Source organism: Pyrgilauda ruficollis, unplaced genomic scaffold, assembly GCF_017590135.1.
Source record: "Pyrgilauda ruficollis isolate IOZ18807 unplaced genomic scaffold, ASM1759013v1 scaffold83, whole genome shotgun sequence".
NCBI lineage: Eukaryota > Metazoa > Chordata > Aves > Passeriformes > Passeridae > Pyrgilauda > Pyrgilauda ruficollis.
The window spans coordinates 1414961-1434499 of record NW_024530266.1 but is presented as its reverse complement, the minus strand read 5'-3'; the positions used below and the strand labels follow the sequence as shown (position 1 = coordinate 1434499).

The 19539-nt window shown below is 41.0% G+C and overlaps 1 protein-coding gene across 1 annotated transcript in view; it reads right to left on the bottom strand.

Moving 5' to 3' along the window:
- MAP2 (microtubule associated protein 2) overlaps positions 1-19539 on the bottom strand; it is a 226243-nt gene that overhangs the window by 168173 nt on the left and 38531 nt on the right. Inside the window, exon 2 of the mRNA XM_041487718.1 lies at positions 9266-9324. The gene's annotated coding sequence lies outside the window, so the exon portion shown is untranslated. The remainder of the gene's footprint in view (positions 1-9265; positions 9325-19539) is intronic.

Genomic DNA, 19539 nt, shown 5'->3' with positions numbered 1-19539 from the left:
TTATCATCTTCCTGAATGGAGGCTTTTGTAATGTACATCAGTGGAGTAGCCAAGAAAACAGAGTTGCTTCAGCTAACATGCAGCAGAGCACACTTTCCTAACCTCTTTCCTTCAAATGATTGCAGTTGCACCAAACACAGTGAAAGCAATATTTTCCCACAGGCATGAATAGATTATAGCATTGCTCTGAACTGCAAATTAGTCCATTCTTATTTAATGATTAGCACTGCTGCAGGAACAGACCAAACACTTCAAACTCAGCTCTAGATTTTGTTCTGAAAAACCCTTTACATGTAAGGTGCTCTCCCTGGTACTGCAATTATGAAAACAGAACCACTTTTGTCTGTTCACTGAGACACCAGAAAACCATTTTAAACAAAGGGAGGGAACTGCCTATGATGAGCAGAAACAAAAAAGCCAAGTTCTTGCACTGCAGTACTTTTGTGAGACTTGCTTCTTCCATCTCACATGAACCAGATGAACACTGAAAGCAATTTCTCATCTTGTTCTGTCAGCACATGGACACCTAAAAAATCCCAAGATGTAGAAGACACACAGAAGGCTTTTTTCTACTTCTTTTGGTTGTGTAACTACAGGACACAGTCATGACACTCGTGCTGTTTCCCACGCTGCCTCTGAAGAAATTAAAGGCAAATAACATAAAAAGCACAAAAGATACTGGGAAAAACACACTTGCTACATTTGTGTAAATATAGGATATCTTTCAGGTGACTGGCTAGCTGTTGCAGAATCTGGTAATATTCTTTACAGAATGGCTTAAGCAATTCATTTTCTTAAATGGTTTATTTGCATAAGACTGTGAGACACCTGACAGCAGGCAAAAAGCAGCTGCATCAGCAGGTGCCACACTGATCTCAGGTCTCAGTGCTGATTATCAGAAGCAGAGATGCTGGTCCCAAGGAACACTTAATTGCCTGCTCACAGCCCCCAACTATTCTCCAAGTTCCAGCACCTCCTTCTCTGCTGTGCACAAAAGGCACTTTTTTTTTTTTCATTCCCAGAAAGGGCTAGGGAATGGCAGTCTGGGCCTTCTGCTGCCCATACAGAATGCAACCGTGCTGCCCAGGAGGAAACATGCCAGACCCTGTTGGCATAGATTCCAATGGAATCAAGAAGGCCAGACTTGACAGAGGAGATGGGTTAATGCCATGGAGAGCAAGCAGAAATCGTGGAGTCATGCTGGTGATGCCTTCCCAAACCTTAGCACTGAACCAAAGATGAGGTTCCTCAAAGCTGAGCCCTCGCACCATATCTGGCTCTTTCAAAATTAGTCAGCACTGCACTCCCAAACAATTTGACCAGCCTATCAAAAAGAAAACAAACCCTCCACCACATGCTCACTATTACTGCCAGGGTCCAAGACCAGTCATAAATGGAAAAGGCATAAAGGCTTTCCTGTTGCTATGCTACAGATGTTGTTCATATCTTCACGGGGTATTTCTGAGACTCAGGAGCCTGGTTTGGCTGGCTGTAACTGCATGAGGTTGCAAGTCTCTTGAAATCAATGGACATAAGCAATTTCAGAGATAAAAAAGCATCTGGCCCTGCTGCTTCAAGGCTTCTAGCACAAATACAACATGCAAAATTGCATTCTGACATGAAGAGCTTGAGTACAGCAATCCTTAGCTTCAGCTCCTGCTTATTATGAATATGAATAATTGTCAATACATAACACTGGCAGAATCAGTCAGAATTGTATTTACAAGTCAAGCTTTCTAGCCAAGCTCCCATGGTCCACATATGAAACTTGCCTTTGAATTTGCTTGAAAAAAGCATCAGCTTTTCATCCAAAGCAGTAGTTCCCTACTTGATGGGTTGGAGTGCACATGTTCTCCTTCTGAGCACATTGTACAGTGTCTCAGAGGCATGCACCCCTGCTCTAATTAGAAACAAAATACAATTTCATACACATATCTGCCCATACTGTTATTGTTTACACTATGAAGCTATTTCTCAGTAGTTAGATCAGGATAAGCTGCTAATTAAGATGTACAGCAGGAAAAGCCACTTTGTGGAAGAAACAAAAAAGCACTGCATGAGGCTCAGGAGCTTGGAATCTGATTCCAGCTGGGTCACAGACTTGCCTACTTTTTGCCAGCATTAATTAATAACATTAATATCCTAATGTTCCTCATTTCCTCAGATGCAGACTGAAAAAACTAACGGAGTCGCCTAACGGAGACACTTTGTACTTTAGGACTGGATCTCCAAGCATGCTCCTTCCTCACTGCCCCAACTACAGAACAAAACACCTGCACAAAAGAATAACATGGCATTTTTCTGGCTTCTAAACTTGGCCTCCTCATCACAAGGTAAGCAAATACACAGAGCTGTACACTGCTGGAGAACAGGGGCTTCCCTCTACCCACATTCTTGGATGAGTTCAAACTCATTTGTGACTTCTGCACCTTTACTCCCACCCCACCTCCACAGCAAGAATTTTTGTGCAGGCACTATTTCCTGACTGGTGTTTTTCCAAACCAGGTCCAAAAGCCTTTCTCAGATGTAAACATTCAACCACACAGAGCCTCACCACCCACCTGGCTCCTAACCCCATCACACATATTTCCTTATTCTTTTCTATAGAAGGATTATTATTTAGTTCAGCAGGTACCTCAAGGAAAAAAAAATAATTATCAGAAGCTTATAAAGCTCTGGATTTCAAATGCAGCACCATTGTGAAGCATTGAATCTCCCCTGAGATTCTCATTGAAATATTTAGAAAGATCAGTCTGAGTGAGACAGCTCTGTCAAAAGCACATGAATCAGTTGAACTCTTTCCTACAGCTCCATACCACAACTAAACCTCTCCTAGAAATGCACTTAAAAACTAAGGATTGAGTTTTTCACATTTTCAGCCACACCGTTCCCATTGACTATTATTCAGATGATGGGTCTTAGGAAGCTCAGCTCAAAGCAACCACAACAATGAAGTGTGAGAAAAGCGCATTTATATCAATGCCTGGCAATGTAAAGCACCAGAGCATTTGGATTAGAAACCCAGGGATGGAGAAACACAGCAAAGCATAAGCAGCCCCGTGTGCCAGCAGTGGGTAAATATGGACAACAGAGACATGCACACCTAAAGAAGTATTTTTCTCTTTTTTAATGAGAATCAAAAAATTATCCCATCCTCTAGAAGTGTAGAGTTGACTTGATTTTATCAGGATTTGAGGCACTAGTCTTAACTGCCTAGGAATTATAAACTTGACTAAGTTATTTCAGTTACACAAAAATATCCAGGTATGTAATACAGGATGTATGATTCGTATATTCTTAAAAGTGTTATATGTTTCATTCATAGAACAAAACAGCTGGATATTATATATTACTTATATATATTTTTACATATATATATATACACACACTGTATTATAATAGCAAAGAGGAAAAACAGTTCCAAGAAAAACCAGCTGGGTTTCACATGAAAGTTTTAAAGTCAGAAACTCCTGTATTGATACATTGCTCAAATGAAGTGAATTCTACAGTCCACCTTTCAAAGTCTGAAAATCAAGAATTTGGTAAATGGCTTCCAATTTATACCATATGCTTCCAAGGTGAGAAGCAACACCAAAAAAAAACTATATTACTTTTAGATGATGAGGCATGTTTATGCCTGCAGCATTTAAGAACTGGAAGAAAAATAACTGATTCTTCCTATGACTGTAAACTCTTTTTCCTCAGGATGTCAACCCTTTTATCTTACAGACCTGGCCACACCAGAAAATCTGACATTGCCTTTAGGCAGAGCTCCAGTGAGACATTTCATGCAGCCCTATCAGACAGAATAGCTTTAAGCCCGGTTCTATTATTACTGGTACCAGTAGGAAAAAAAACCCAAAACTATGAGTGACTTTTCTGGAAAAAAGCTTTTTGACATATCAGTTGTTAAATGGTAATGTGTTGAGACACCTATGAAGACGTAAGAAATGGAGATAAAAATCTGTGGCCAGGATATGAGCTGGGGCTCTAAGCAACAGAAGAGCTTCTGCCTCCGAGCGCTACACACACTGAAACACCCTCTCCCCACCAATAATAAAAGACACTGAAGATGCAAAGGCATTACAGCCACTATTTTCAAAGGCTGTAACTGAAGCAAATCTTGAAGATAGTATCTCCTACACCTGGGGGGGCAGGGAGAAAAAACGCACACCCAAAAACCTTTCAGGAATAGAAACTTTAATCCAGGTCATCACCATTCACCTGCAAACCTAACTATTTTTCCTGCTGTATAAAATAGTCTCATAGAAGATATTTTCTATCTCCAAAGAGACTTATCTTGCTTAATTTAAACCTTTCAGGTTAGAATTAAATGGCATAACATTTCTTCATGACTGTCTCAGAACACATCATTGCTGCACATCACAAAAAAGGTCTGGCTCCTACTCGCATTGAAGTCAAAAGTAAAACTCCTATTTTCTGCTCTGTAGAAGGGTCTAATCAAAACTGTTTATCCTATTGCCTTCCAGCCTCCTGGTATGATATGTAAGAGGAAGTAAGGAACATGGTTTTGCCCCACTGAATAAAATAAGGTTAAAAAGTACTATAAGGACCTCCTAGCTGGTATAGCAATTTATTCCACATAAATGAATGGCATCTCAGAGTGACTGAAGACTAAGCATTAAGAAGAAGCAGATGCTTGCAGTTCTACAATATGCTGTATCCTTTTAAAAGAAAAGTTGTGCACCACCTGTTCCTACCTTTTTTTTCTTTCTTTCTTTTTTTTTCTGAAGACACTGCTGGCAATGGAATTAGCCATTAAAAAACAACCCACAAACATTTACTTGGTTAACTAACTAGCACTCAGGAACTGCTGGCATCAATAAGAACAGCTTGCTCAGATACTCCCTCAATAAATAGCTTGCTAGCCTTTGGGATTCACATCTGGTGTTTGGTAGAATGGTAACCCAAGCATTTGGTGTTACTCAGAAAACTTCATCTTTATATGTCATACGTAATGGGAGAAGATGAAAAGTGGTCCTTAAAAGAACACCTATTTCTGTACATTCCTAATCTCAGGCTTTGGATTATTTCAGCAAGTGGAGTTTGGACATGTAACCCACACGCACCTCAAAGAGAACCAAACCACAACCCAGTTCTGCTGCCGTGCAATAACAACAGACTTGTGATGACTTGAGTAGAGCCATGCCAATGAGAAATCTGGTCTGTTAAACTTCATGCCACAAGCACACCTGCTTCAGAGTCATATGGGTGCCAACTGGTTTGTCTCCAGAAATTCTACAGCCAACACCTACATTCATCCCATTTTTTTCCTCCCCTGGTCCCCATCCTACCACAAGCTTCTGGGGAAGAAGACATCACACCAGCATCTTTCCTGCTTTTCCACCTACAAACACAGGGAGCATCACACAGCTCTGCAAGGCCACAAGCTGGGGCTGGTTGATGTCACAGTTTGATGGCCTCCATCCTGAACTGCTGGATGCAGACTAGGACATGTGTTTTTCTAACTCAGCAGCATAGTGGCTGGACCACAGCCCTCCCACTGCCCAGGGCTAACAGGATTGCCCACTGAGAGTGCAAGACAGCACGCTGCACATCCCAGCAAAGCGCTGCTGGGGGCAAACACCACAGGAGAACTCTGCATGGAGAAACTCTCCCTCTGCCCCACACCCCACTGCAGGGCTCCTTCTTACAAGAGGAGAACTTGGAACAACAAGACAAGGAGCACTCCCAATCAACTGGAATGCTGGCATGTATTTTTGGGGCAAGATCAATTTTCTTATGACTTCAATGTAAATAAGTGAAAGCTTAGTCTAAATAGCTTCTGCCCCACATGATTCTCTCAAAGAGATTCTCTCCAAAGGATGTTGGATGTAATAGCAATGCCTTCAACAGGAAGGTCTAGCTTTCTCTTCTCTTTTTTTTTTTAATTTTAATACAAGGAGAATATCATACAGAAAACCTGTCACAAAGAAAGAAGTAGGGCCCAAGGATAACATCCTGCTGTTTGACCATGTGGACTGTTCTCACTCCTCTGGGCCACATGTGACATTGCTTTTCTCAGGAACCTCCGAGTTCCTGAGAGTTGCTGTGGGAGCAATTTGAACTGCTGCATCCCTTTACACTTTCTGTTCCTAGCAGGAGAGAATGGTGGTGGTGTGTATAGATGAGCAGCTCTGCAAAACAACTTGAGGTGCATAATCTCACACTGGGAACTAGAGAACCAGTACACTCTAGTAGGATGAAACTTCGATTTCTCCAAGAGATCAGGTGCCTTATTGCAGTTTTTTATTTGCTGGGCTACAGCAGATCACTTGTACAAGAGGAACAGCCCAGACCAGCAGCAATTTAAAGACAGAAGTATTAAAGACTCCACAGTGTAAGTGGTGACAACAGTTCTTGTATATTTTAAGAACAACACGAAGGTAAATGTTCAGCTAGCTCTGTCTGTTTATAGGTCTTCTAAGAACACCAGCTCACTCACTTCTTTCATTCTACATATTCTGTATGTTTCTTCTAGAGTCAATGGAAATAGAGAGGTTCTCCAGAAAATGGCTCAATCCCACACGATCCTCCCAGCTTCCTGAGATGCTCATACAGTCTCTGCTCTCTGCAGGAGGTGAGCAAGGTAAGCACGCTGCTTGCAAGTAGTAATGACATAAAAGGGCCTAATGTTAGGCTAGGCAATGCAGGTCTGCAGACTTTCAATAAAATTCTCTTCTGTTTTATGTTCAGACCACAGACAAATTCACCATTAATAAGTACAGGCTTTGGTACCATTACGTACACTTCGGCTGTTCTTGTGAAATATTCTGATTTTTGTAGCATTTTTTTTCCCCCAGGTTCTCAGTAAAAAACAACAGTTCTGCTTACATTTAATATTTTCTTTTGAGGATTGGGGTTTATTGCCCTTCAAGTGTGAAAAATTAAGTAATATTTATGATCAACACATGCCCGAGTTTGTGGAGACAAGCCTGAGACAAACAGTATTGTTTTCATTCCTTTGTGCAAGATATACTGCTGGATGATGAGCAAAGAAGGTGCTTTGGGGCAGTTCAGAAAGTGATGCAACAGACTGAGACCAATAAACAGGTGAAGAGCTTCACTGTGCCATTATAAAGGTTGTATACACACCTAAGAGAGGGTTATAAGACTAGCAAGACAAAAAAAGAGAACTGAGCATGATCTGCATGTGTCCTAGATTCACATGGAGAACAAAGAAAGAGAAGAACAAAACCTAATAAAATTGAAAAAGTTTGATGTGTTTAAACAGCCTTGGTGCAGGACCACTCCACTAGTCTGTACTGTGTGTTCAGCTTAATAAAATGAGATTTAGACAAGTGATTCTTTAATTACAAGAAGGTCTTTTGCTCTCCATTTATGCAAGAACACAGCTTCTATTGATAAACTGTGAGCAGCTCAAATGCAGCTGAAAGTACCAATATTCTAGGCACTGGAAGAACTGGATTACTGCTCAATTCTATGAGCAGACAGGAGTTTGCCCACTCCTTTCAGCTGAAGTTCACCAGCCTGCTCTGACTTTCCTGGTTACACACATCAACTGTGATAAATCTTTGGTAAGACAGACAGCACATTCAAACCCTGCCACAAAGACTACTGAAGCACAGACCAGCACAGTGAAATGCAAAATGAATTCTCTTCAACTTCCCTGTTGCTCTTTGCAAAGAGCACCTACCAAACAGCTTGGTCTACACTTCTAGCTCAGATCTTCAATAGTTCCTTCCTATTTATTTTTTTGGATTTGACCTTATTACAGCTTTGAAAGACCCCTCTCTTCCTGACCATTTAACTTTCTGCCCAGTGATCGAGTTCAGTGACATGCAGAGGCTGACAAGGAGCAGATAAAAGAAACCTCGTGTTCTCACTGAAACAAAAGCTGAGACCACTTCTCACTGGATAAGGATTAATAACATGAGCAGGACCCCTGGCAGTTTCTACTCAAGAACAATGACAACAGGAGCCTTGCTGATAAATTTTCACATTTCTCCTGATTCTCCCACTTCAAGAGAGAAGGCTTACATGACTGTGGCAATTTTTTAAAACATCTTGAGATATACAAGTGGTACATCTGCACTGCAGCCTGTCACAGCTATAACACAGTATTTCAGAGCTGGTGACAAGAAACACACTCTGAAATACCAGCAGAGAGATTGCTGCTCTGCACTGAAATGCTGCTGCTCACTTTCCGGCTGTGGACACACCCTCCAGAAAGACTCACGCCTTCACACAAAGGAAAAAACTATGACCTCCAAGAGAGAGATGTGAGGCTGCAGTAAGAGCAGCAATATTGTCACCAGAAACCACCCCCAGCACAAAGACACAGGCAACACATGTCCCAGTTTTTACTTCATTCTCCACACTATAAAGAAGACAAAAAAGAACCACCTACAAAAAAGGTAAAAACCAAAGCAAGAACAAAATCCAACTTCACCATGACTGTGCAGTGTCACCAGATAAACCTGGTGCTTGAAAACTTAACTCTTCTTGGAAGAATGACCAAGTAATTCTTCTTCCAATAACCAATGGATAAAGTGAAAATGGTATTTACTATCTCTCTCTGTGCTGTTTTTCACTTGAGTCATTCAAGTAACTAAAAGCTGTCTGCACCCATTACACAATCTCCCCTCTGAACAGATAATACCAGGGGTGCAAGTGGGAAATCCTGGGATCAGCATCTCTTTGCATCTGGGCTGTGTTGCAAATGTGCATATCCTATAAACAACCTCAATAAAACACTTCAACAAAACAGAGCAACGATTCCTCAGACAAGGTGAGCATGTGGTGACTAACACACAAGTGATCAGCAGATGTTGCAGGGAAGTTTCTTTACTAACTGTGAACTCTAAATTTGAAGTGTGAAAAGAAAAAAATGCCACGTCACAGATTCAACTTGCAGTGCTTGTGCTGAACAGCAGCAGCTCAACTCACAATGACAAGAGGACATTTCCTACAGAAAAGATGTCTATACAAAAAAGTTGGCAAAAACCCCAAATGGGTTTTAATTTTCGTTTGTTTCCACACCTGTGCCTCAAACACCTTCACCACGCAGAGCACAAAAAATGCACCTATTTTCTTTGTTTAAAACACCATTACAATACATAACTCATGTACATGCAGGCATAGGAGGAGTCCTGTCAAACTATTTCGGTTTGTTTGAACAAGCCCCAGAGATTCATTAGGCAATCCATCCCAGTAAAGTCAAGATGCAGCATTTTTCACCCTAAAATGACTGCTATGAGACCAAAAAAAACAGACGACCCACCTTGCGGTGTTGTTGTCACCTTGTCAGTCACAGGATATTTTATTTCAGGTTTCCACAATCTGAAACAAAACAAAAGCCCTCAGTTAGTGGCAGCTGTTAAAGGTAAAAGCTTTATTTTTATTATATGAATTAAAGACTCATGAATTGCAACATGTTAATAAGAAAATACCTTCCTTCTCTGCTTTTAGTAACATGCACCAAGTAACACCAAATGCTCTTTTCCAGTGGCTAGAACCTCTCTTGCCATTATAGCTCATACCCCTTGATTTTCATCAGACCATGTCTTACCAAAGAGCCCATGCCTCCAGAGTGCCTGGTTTTGTATAAAGTGAATATCCATGGAAAAGCTGATTCCTCTGAAGCACAGGCTACACTACGGTGTCTGCTAAAATCAGAGTTTCATAGAAATAACTAAATGCCTTCCTTCTTTTCAGAAAGAAGATGATCTGAAGGCAGAAGACCTTTCAGGTATCATTGGGGATGACTTCAAAAATTAGAAAATAAGCTAACAGCAACAGCCCTAAGTACAAGGAGTCAGCAAGCAAACAATGCAGATAATACAACCTGATTTGCCAAAAGCGTCCTTGTTGACAGGAATCCCACAGTTACACTGCACAGTAACAAATGATGTGGTTACAAGCTGCAGACCAGACTGATGGGACCTATTAATTCAGTATCAGGTAACATGGTATCATGTACCACAGAAAATCTGCAGCAGGGAAGTGCTGTTGAGCCATCACAGAGAATTCTCTGGTGCTACAGCTGCTTTACTGCAGGAGCCTGGGCATCTCCTCAACTGCCTTGTGCTTGAGTTGCTAAACATATTTTACAATGGGTATAATAGCATCACAATGGCATAAACAAGTACTAATTATTGCTTTGCAAATCCTGGGAATGACTAGGCAAGGGAGAAGCACCTATAAACTGCAAACTTGTTGGCATTTACAAATTGCATTGAATTGCCCAAGAAGGAAGAAGTACAGACTTCCCTACCCAGCTTCATGTCAACAACCAACAAGAGGATAATTTTCCAGCCTGTCATCTTCAATCAACATGAACTTTACCTGCAGAACGAACTTCTGCCAACATGTGGGTAACAAAACTCACAGCTGGACGAAGCTAATTAAGATACTCATTGCTTCACAGGGAAAGACAGGGAGAAGATAAATGTCAGCAGGAATAAAAGCACCTTGTACTTTTAGGGAACTTTGTTATGTCCTCCTGTACCCATAAGCATAGGGGTTGTCACTGAAAGCAGTGGGAGTCTCATCTCTGACTTCACCTAAGCTAGAGAAGAAAAATATTTACTTTCACAGAAAGGTAGAGAAGAACAGATTCAATGTCTTGCCAAAGTTAACAGGAAGCAGCAGCTGAATCATGAGCAGAAAGCAAGGACCCCATCCCTCCCTCCTTCTTTTAAGCATGGGACAACTTTCCAAAAAAAGACTTAAGTCTCTACAGCACACTGCTGTCATAACTGAGGATGAAGGTGGAGGTGTAACCAGGAGAAGAGAAGAAGGGAAGTCAAGCTCAACTATTTCTTCCTTCCTCTCAACACCAGCAAATGAAAAGTCAATTCTTACAATATACTGGCCAGGCATGGATCTTCTTCTCTTTGGTTAATTCCATATGTCTGAGAAGAAAATCAGCTGTAAGCCGGTTAGACTCACTAAATGACATTTGTCTAAGGTGCCACCCCCAGGTGCAGAGCCATGCATCAAAGATTGAGCATTCTTTAGGAAGCTGCAACTCATCCAGACACTGTTAGTAATGGTCAGCAAAACACAACCATGTAACAACTGATACGTAATATTCCCCTCTTGAGCAAAACCCCATTCAGCACCCTCTGACCTCCAGTTCACATCCAAACCAAGAGACAAGGAGGAATGGTACCAACAGGACCCCTTTTCTCAAGCTTCTGATGAGCAAATGACAGACAAGCACACAACCCTAGCACCTCCAGCAAGCAGAATTTCCAGTTTTTTACAGCTTGGTCCACAATTATTTACTCCAGACTCACCCTACTATCTGTGGTCACAATAAAAGGGAAACAGATTTGTTGCTAAAATGGCCATGGAACACCAATCAGACACCAATTTACACTCCTGCTACGGTTACACTCAGTTAACTCCACTTTAAAAACATCAAGAGTTTCCAAATCACAGCCCTGACTCATGCAGCCTGTGGTGAACAGGGGACATATTCTGGAAAAGACGACTAATAAAATACCATGCCAACTGCTTGACTCAGAGAAAACAAGATTAGCACTGCGACATGTTGGCATTTTGACTTCTGAATACTTGCTGGATGATAAAATCAGGAGCTGTCTTTAAAGTCTATACTAAAAAAAACTATCTACCCCTTTCCTGTAACTACAGTGGCCTTTGCTAATGCTTCAGGTTTTCTGTGAAGTTGGTATTCCTGCAGAGAGTCACACTGACAGCTCTGGTTACCAAAGTCTTTCACTAACTGCTTTCCAGTAAGATCCCATAGGAAATTAAAGATGTCCAGTGTTTTCCACCTTTCAGTATACACCTGCCTCAAGAGATGGGCACACACACACTATCATGATAGTTTAGCTTATCCAAAAAATTCATTGGCATAACTGGATACGTCTTCCAACACCCTGGGGACAGTTCACTTCAGAAGATGGAGCTGGTTTAGCTAAAAGGGAGAAACTGGAAATCTGAAGATGGAAGATGGATTGAGTAATGATGATGATGAAATTATAACATCAACTATTCAAATATAAAGAAGGAATGAGCAGAGCAGATTAAGGGCAGTGAATCTCAAAGAAAAAAGACAGATTTAAGCAACTCCACACAGGTCAGTAAGGCTTCATAGGATGCCAAAAAAGTGCAGAAAAGTGCTAGAGGTGGAATAAAAATACAGAAAAAACCTGTTTTATGGTAAAACAAGGGTGGGACATCAACTGACTACAGTGCTGACCAGAGAAATATGTTTAAAGAAGGGATTCATGCAGGAAAGTCAACTTAAGCAGATAAAAAAATTTTAGTAAGATTTTATCATTAAAAAACCCCAACCAATAGACTGAAACTAACCACACACTAACAGATGAAACCACTGACATTGTGAATGCAGAGGAAATGAGGGAAGACCTAAAGCACTGCCTAAAAGCACAGAACCACCAACCACCATAAAAAGGAAAGAGGATGATAACCACACAGTGAATTGGAGACCTGTCAGCCTAACTGAGGCTCCCAAAACAAACTGTGAATTAGTTATAAATATCTGAAAGACAAATGGTGACATCAGCAAATCTACTCCTGTAAAGAACCAACCAAAACAAACTGGTCTGACCTGGTTTTCTGTTATAATATAGCATATTTACTGGAAAAGGGCAGCACATATATCCTAAATTCTTTGCGGGGGGGCAGGTGGTTGAATGTGTGCTCAGGGGGTTAGGGTTAGAGAGCCTGAGGCTCACTTCCTTGCAATTATTTGTGTGAGCAGCCAGAAAAAAAAAAAAAAAAAAAAAAAAAAAAAAAAAAAAAAAAAAAAAAAAAAAAAAACCTGAGAGTTTATGAGTATTTCACCACATTCAAAATCATCCAAAATCAATGCCATGGAGCTCACTGATCTAAAGTGCTGCTGCAGAGGCAGCAAAAAAGGAAATGTTTCCACATACAGCTTCACCCACCCCCTTATTTGAGACCCAACAGGCTGATCCCAGGTACACAACACTGCTTAGCCAGTGCAAGCCCACATTCCTCTCTGCTGTGCTGGCTCTTAGGTGGAGGCAAGTCACACCCCACACTAATAGCAAGGTGAACAATTGAATATTCAGCTTCCACTGAAGAGGTGGTTTCTAACAGGTTCTCCAGAGCTCTTCTGTCAGAGCCATCAACCTCATGCTGTTAAGTGTTGTCTGACACACAGACATGCCTTAGCCCAGGAGATAATCCTACAAAGTATAAAGCTAGCAGTTGTTCAACATGTCTGAAAGACTTGCAAAGGCGATTTAGGCTAATCCAACTAAATTAGGAACCCTCTGAAGCTGTCAGTTGCCTTCACTGGACAGTCAAAAAGAACCAGGTAAACAGGATGGAGATATTCTGTGATGGGAACCTGCTGCCACCAGTAAGATCTGCATTGTATCTCTTACAATTTCTTCCAGCCTTGTGTGTTTACTGTTCTTTGATCTGCTCACTGAGGATAATGGACAGCCTGAGATTTTGGTTGTTCACCTGCCTGTAGGCAATGAAGCTGAGCTGCAGGAGCTGTCTGTGGCTGCACTCTGAAGGCCTTAGCCCTGAAGGTACATTCAGCTTAATGACATTTTGGACTGGGGTTCACATTTGAAACCTACTGGTTCAGCAGCCTGCTCACTGCAGTCTGTGAGAAGAAAGAACAGAATACTCTACCATTTCCTGAAAAAGACAGAAATTTCAATGCTCACTTTAACTGACCTAAGACCATTCTTCATCTGCTATGGTACCTTTTTATAGTCTCTCATACCACTTCTAGTGAAATGGAAAGTTTAATGAGTTCTAAAACCCCCAGAATATATGAGATAGTTTCTCATGTGTAAACAATCTGTGGCTCAAAACTGAAGTGGCAGTAACATAACAGATCTGTAGGGCACCTTCCCTGCTGTGCAAAAAGGGAGTGGATACACATTGAACACTTTTAATGGATGCCAAGAGCCTAGTTTTCCAGGAGCACATACCCTTTCAACTTTAATCTGCCAATCTCAGGGACAGGAATTCACACAAAAAGTACACTGAGCACTGTCGGTATTTCTGCAGTGGAAGAGCCTCAGAGCTTCTGTTTGGTTTTCTAGATGATCCTGTTATCCATTTTTCTAATGTTTGAACACATTTTCAAGGGTGCAGCTCAAAACACTGCAAGGGTACCAACAGTGCAAGACAACATGTAACAAACAAAAAACCCTGACTTTGAAGAGAGAGCGGTGCTCTTACCATTGCTCCTATTCAAGTAATTCCTTTATCCTCACAACAAGGTACTTCTGTTACTATGAGCCTGCAATTTTTTAATTGCTCCCCATTCTCATTCACAGAGCAGTTCTGATTTCCAGAAGTTTATTCAGTTTATCCAGTTGCAAACAACATTAAACCATATTCTTTTATTATCTGATCTTAAAATTTTCCCATTTATTGGCATCAACATTGTAAGAGTTAGCATGGTCAGCAGCTTTCTGTGAGGAAAAGAATTACCTGAATTTTTTTTCTTCTTCCATCGGATTTCATACTCAAAGGCTTGACTCCTAGCTAGGACAGGTCAGCATAGCTCTACCAAAATTTCAGGAAATGCCACCAGTTCACAGGAATTAAGGATCCATCCCGGACACTTGTGTCAGGAAACCACAAAGTGAGTTATTCTTTTCTCCACAGTGATGAAAACATGCCTGAGAAGTCTCTTTGCTTTCTTTTGCTGAGAATCTACATGTTCCTAAAAAAATTCTCAAGCATTTCTTCTGTTACTCTCACATGTGGTCCTGAGCCCACAAAGTCATTTGGAGCTTCACCACTGACCACCACTTTCCAACCACATCACCACACTCAGCCCTGCCAATCACAACTTTCCAAGAGGAAGTACTAAATGAATAGTCTCCCTTCTCCATTACAGACTCCTACTATTTTAATGTCCAAACACCTCCTAGCCTATAATCTTCACCTTCCCAATTCTAGCATCATGCAGCAAAGGATTAGTTATCCCAGCACACAAGAGTTACTGAGGCACAAAGAAATTAAGTTATTGGTTGCAAGTTCCCTCTAAAACCCTCGGGAGTATTTACAGACCTCAAGTCAGATGACATCCATCACATCCATCTTAGCTGATGCTGAGTTCTTATCAAACAAGCTCATGGCAGCTACACAACTTTGAAAAGTCTAGGAGCACCACTAGTTAAGAATTAATAGTTAGAAAAACTCTCTTTCAATACCACCTTAGGCAGCCTCCTTTCAACAAACAGCAAATCAAAGAATAAAATGCAAAGCTTCAATAATATAGAGAAGAGTGACACTTCCAAAAATCAAGTTCAATTTAAGGCATTCATATCAGAAATCAATGAGAGTTCTTCTGGCATTTCTACGTGTCATACACAGTCACATGAAGGATTACTTTGGGGAATCTTATTTTAAGATTCTGTAGGAATCCAGGCTTTTAATACTCAAGAGAGGGCGATACATGAATCTTAAATAAAGTAAAAAGACCCTGCCACACCAGAAAAGAAAAAGTTAAAGAATTAACTTTTCTGAGCAGTTTAAACTCCAGTTTCCTGATGCACAGTTTAGACAACTGCTTCATTCCCAGCTTCTAGCCAGGTTCTGGTAACCAACCCTCTTCTCCATGCCCAAATTACTCACACAGAGCCAGAGCACAGGGCTGATGACTCCACAGTGACCCCAAGCAGCTTCCACTGGTTACTTACATGTAAAGTTACTCAGACCTCAAATTCTATTTTCCACCTTTACAGTGGAAGTGCCCATCCATTCACTGCAGGGCTCAGAAATATAAACTCCTAAACATAAGATAAGAATGACTGATACAGAAAAGTCGGTATTTTCAGGGCAGCTTCACAAAGTCTGCAGAAAACAGAAAGAATTAAGATTTGTTCTGAAAATACAGGAGTAAGGCAAAAGCACCGAGCAGCTGTTCCCAAATGGAGGAACATGTGCTTAATGAGGCAGGAGTGCTGCAGAAACAAGTAATAATGTGATCCCATAATTAAAGACTGCTTTGTAATATGTATGCAGAAGGCTGCCACAAAGACTGCACAAACACCCCTTTTTCCAGTGTTTCCTGAAATGAGCCATTTGACTCAGCAATGTTAAAAGGTTCCTTTAACAGCCTTTTTGGGTCTGTGATACATCATCTGATGTGACTGAGGTCGAGTGCATTAAGAATCTGTAACATTTTGTGCTGCAACACGACAAAAGAGGCACTGTCTGAGCTGCAAGGGCTGACCAGCACTCAATCTATTTCTACAGCCATACTACAAACACATGTGGAAGTGTACAGGACTTTGAATTCATTTTAAAACTTTTTAAGTAAATAGGGTGTTTAAATTCTGAATAAAATATAGCAATACAAAGTCCTTGGTGGCCTCCTAGACCACATATGAAAGAGAGTGGCATGACAGAAACAGCACATTAATGACACTACCCACTCAAAAGGTTAATAGGGGAAGGCAAGGACACATTGTAGGGCTTTCTGTGTGCCTTACCAAAGAGACCACCACTACAAGTAACAATGGCAAACTCATTCAAATCTGGCTTAGAAACCCCATTTTTACAGATTTATTAACTTTTAATTAGTAGGCACAAGTATCAATCTAGTTCTAAATCATCCTTTCTTCAGAAGTGACATTATCTCTATTGTATTTGTATTTCGGTGAAGGAAGAATGCACTTTTTCTTTTATTAAAAGGGCTGACACTCAGTAACACAACTAATGAGTAGCTTTGAATGTTATCTTCTTTTTGAAACCCTCTATTCAGGATTGGAACACTGTAATTATAGGTGCTAAGCAAAGAGCTTGTCTAGGTACATTTCAAAATGTTACATATATAATTCATCTTAAGCTTTTTTTCAAAATAGAGATTTTCAAACATTCAAGGAGCTTTCAAAATGGGGAGTTTGATTTAATAGGGACTGGTCACTCAAAGCAGATACTCAGAAAACTGCTCCAATAGCCCTAAGATGGCCACTGTGGCAACTATTCTATGAGCAAAAAAAAATGGAAACTGGATTCTTGAAAGCAGTCCCTCCACCACTTAAACAGCCCTGCTAACCTCAATGGGTCTTATCACATAACCAAATATAAAATCAAGACATACCAAGCATGGGGCTGAAGGAATCCCATGCAATATTTCCACTAACACTTTTTGGTTCTGGAATAATCTCTCTGACAGCCTATTTTTTGTTTGTTTGTTTCAAAAGATACAAGGAAAGCACTTGTGAGCAGGCAAGTACAGCTGCAGCATGAAATAAATTAGAATATATTTGTCAAAATTCTAGACAACGTGTTGCTTTAAGATGGGGAAGGTGCAATGTTAACCTAACCACAGAGGCAAAGACCACTTGAAGTCGTCATATTCAGGATCCACATGAAGGAGAGCAGATTGTTTATAAGCTGCACAAGTTCATGTCCTCAGTATGTAGGTGTGCATGGATAGATGTGTTTGCACGTATTTGTCTATATATATATATGCATACATACACCGAGTAACTACATAAACTATTTTTTCTTAAGAAGATAAGAATGGAAAGTGGGTGGAAAATGAAAGTTAACCAGGACACAAACATCTAAAGAGCAAACATATTAAAAATTAAACATCCTATTCAATTATAGTAGGTTCTAAAATTGTTTTCTGAACACTGGTTTCCACAAGCGCAAGACTGCCACTGAATGAGAATTACCGCTTCCACTCTGAGATGAAATCAAGTGCAGATTTGAGTCTTCTGCTGTGTCAATTGATATGGGAAAGTCAAGGAACCACAGATTTATCTCTTTTTTTTAAATCCTGTAGCATAGTAACTGACACCAAGTCCCTCTGCAGTGGCTGAAGCACACACTATCTCAGCAAAAAGCCTTGTGCTGGCTGCCAACGACTAAATCAAGCTAATCAGCAGTGTGCCGATGCATGCTGATGTTGACACTTCAAGGATCACAAAATATTCAGTTCTACTCTATTAATCCTTTAATGCTGGTTCCCATCAATCAAAAAGCCCACTCTAATTACAGGTTTCAAAAAGCACCAGTAAGATCATTAACAGAGCAATGCAGAGGACAGCACAACAAGAAAAGGACTTCGGATGCCAAATCCTTTCTATGTAAAGCCTAGTGTCTGCAATTTCCTCAGAAACATCAATGTCAAACCGCAGGCAGAACTTGCCTGCGAAGTGCTTGAGAAGTACCTGCATGTGCTTCACAGAGGTGTGGTAAGCCAACAAGCTGTAAGAGCACACTGCAAGCATAAATCACTTCCTAGGTGCTGTACCAGTCCCTAGAGTTAGGTACATACACCTCACACTACAAGAGCTGAGAACTCTCCTGCTGACTATCTGGACACTTGCACCAAGGGCACAGTTCTGCTGCTCAGTCTGTCTCCAGCAGCTCACTCTGCTGAATAGAGCCCAGAAATCATGGGTGCTGCAGAAAACATGACTTAATGACTCTGCAGTCTCACTGCTCCCTTCTACGCTTGAAGCTAATTTTTCTCTGTTATATTAAGTGTGCTTGCAGTTCTTCAGAGAAGAATTCGCTCTTCTTACTGCTAAGTCACATCATCCAATTTTCAGTTTCTTTCTGAAAGCACTATACTGGCTTTATGTTTTACACTTTCCCTCCCTTTCACCATTCTCCATTTTCTGTACAGCCTTTTGCAATCTCTCAGCAGACAAATCAATTCCTACTATCATCCTTTCACCAGTCTTCTTCAGTAACATTAGTGAGACATGCAGTGGCTTTGGGGAGCTGGACACTTTTGGTAAAGACTAATTGAGAGAGACACTGTCTGGGATATGCAGTCAAGAACTTCCAGAGTGACAAATTGTTTGAAAACTAAAGAGAGCAAATAAATACAGGCTCTTCTGTCCAAGTGTTAGGATTTTTCCCACTCGCTCCCTTCATGTGTTAAGTGTGAGATCTTACACAGACCCCAGGAATACTGTAGAATTAATGGCCCCTCCATAAAAACATGGACTGCATCAGGAAGCACATGTGCTGTCAGCTAACCTTGATATGGGTGTGTACTCCACCTTATGTCAGTGCTTAAAATCAGCTGTCTTTGGCTAGGATAGTCAGTGCTCAAGTACCTGTCATCATCCACCTGGACAAAACTACACTATTCCAAGACTTCTCCCTAAATATTCCCATCTCAGCAGGTCACACTGCACATTTTCCTCTGACTTCCCACTATCTTCTTGCAATCCTCAAGTACCTTTCCTCGACATCACTTAAATATTAGCAGTGCACTGGTACAAGAACAGCTACTTTTGTCCTTGTCAGCACTTTTTTCCTAGTGCTTCCAGAAATCCCGAGGCAGATGTGAGCCAAGTGCTGTAACAGTCGAGGGGAAATATCATCACCATCCAACAGATAAGGCACAAGAACTCCATGATTTCTCTTCTCTGCCCCAACGTCTCATCTCAGCTTTCCACCTTACAAAACTCAAGGTAATAGCTCAATACAAAAATGGCTTTCCCCGTGAGCTGACTGCCATCCTGGTCCTCAGGCAGACATGGATGGTCCTGCCATCCATGGTCCTCAGGCGGACATGGGATGTGC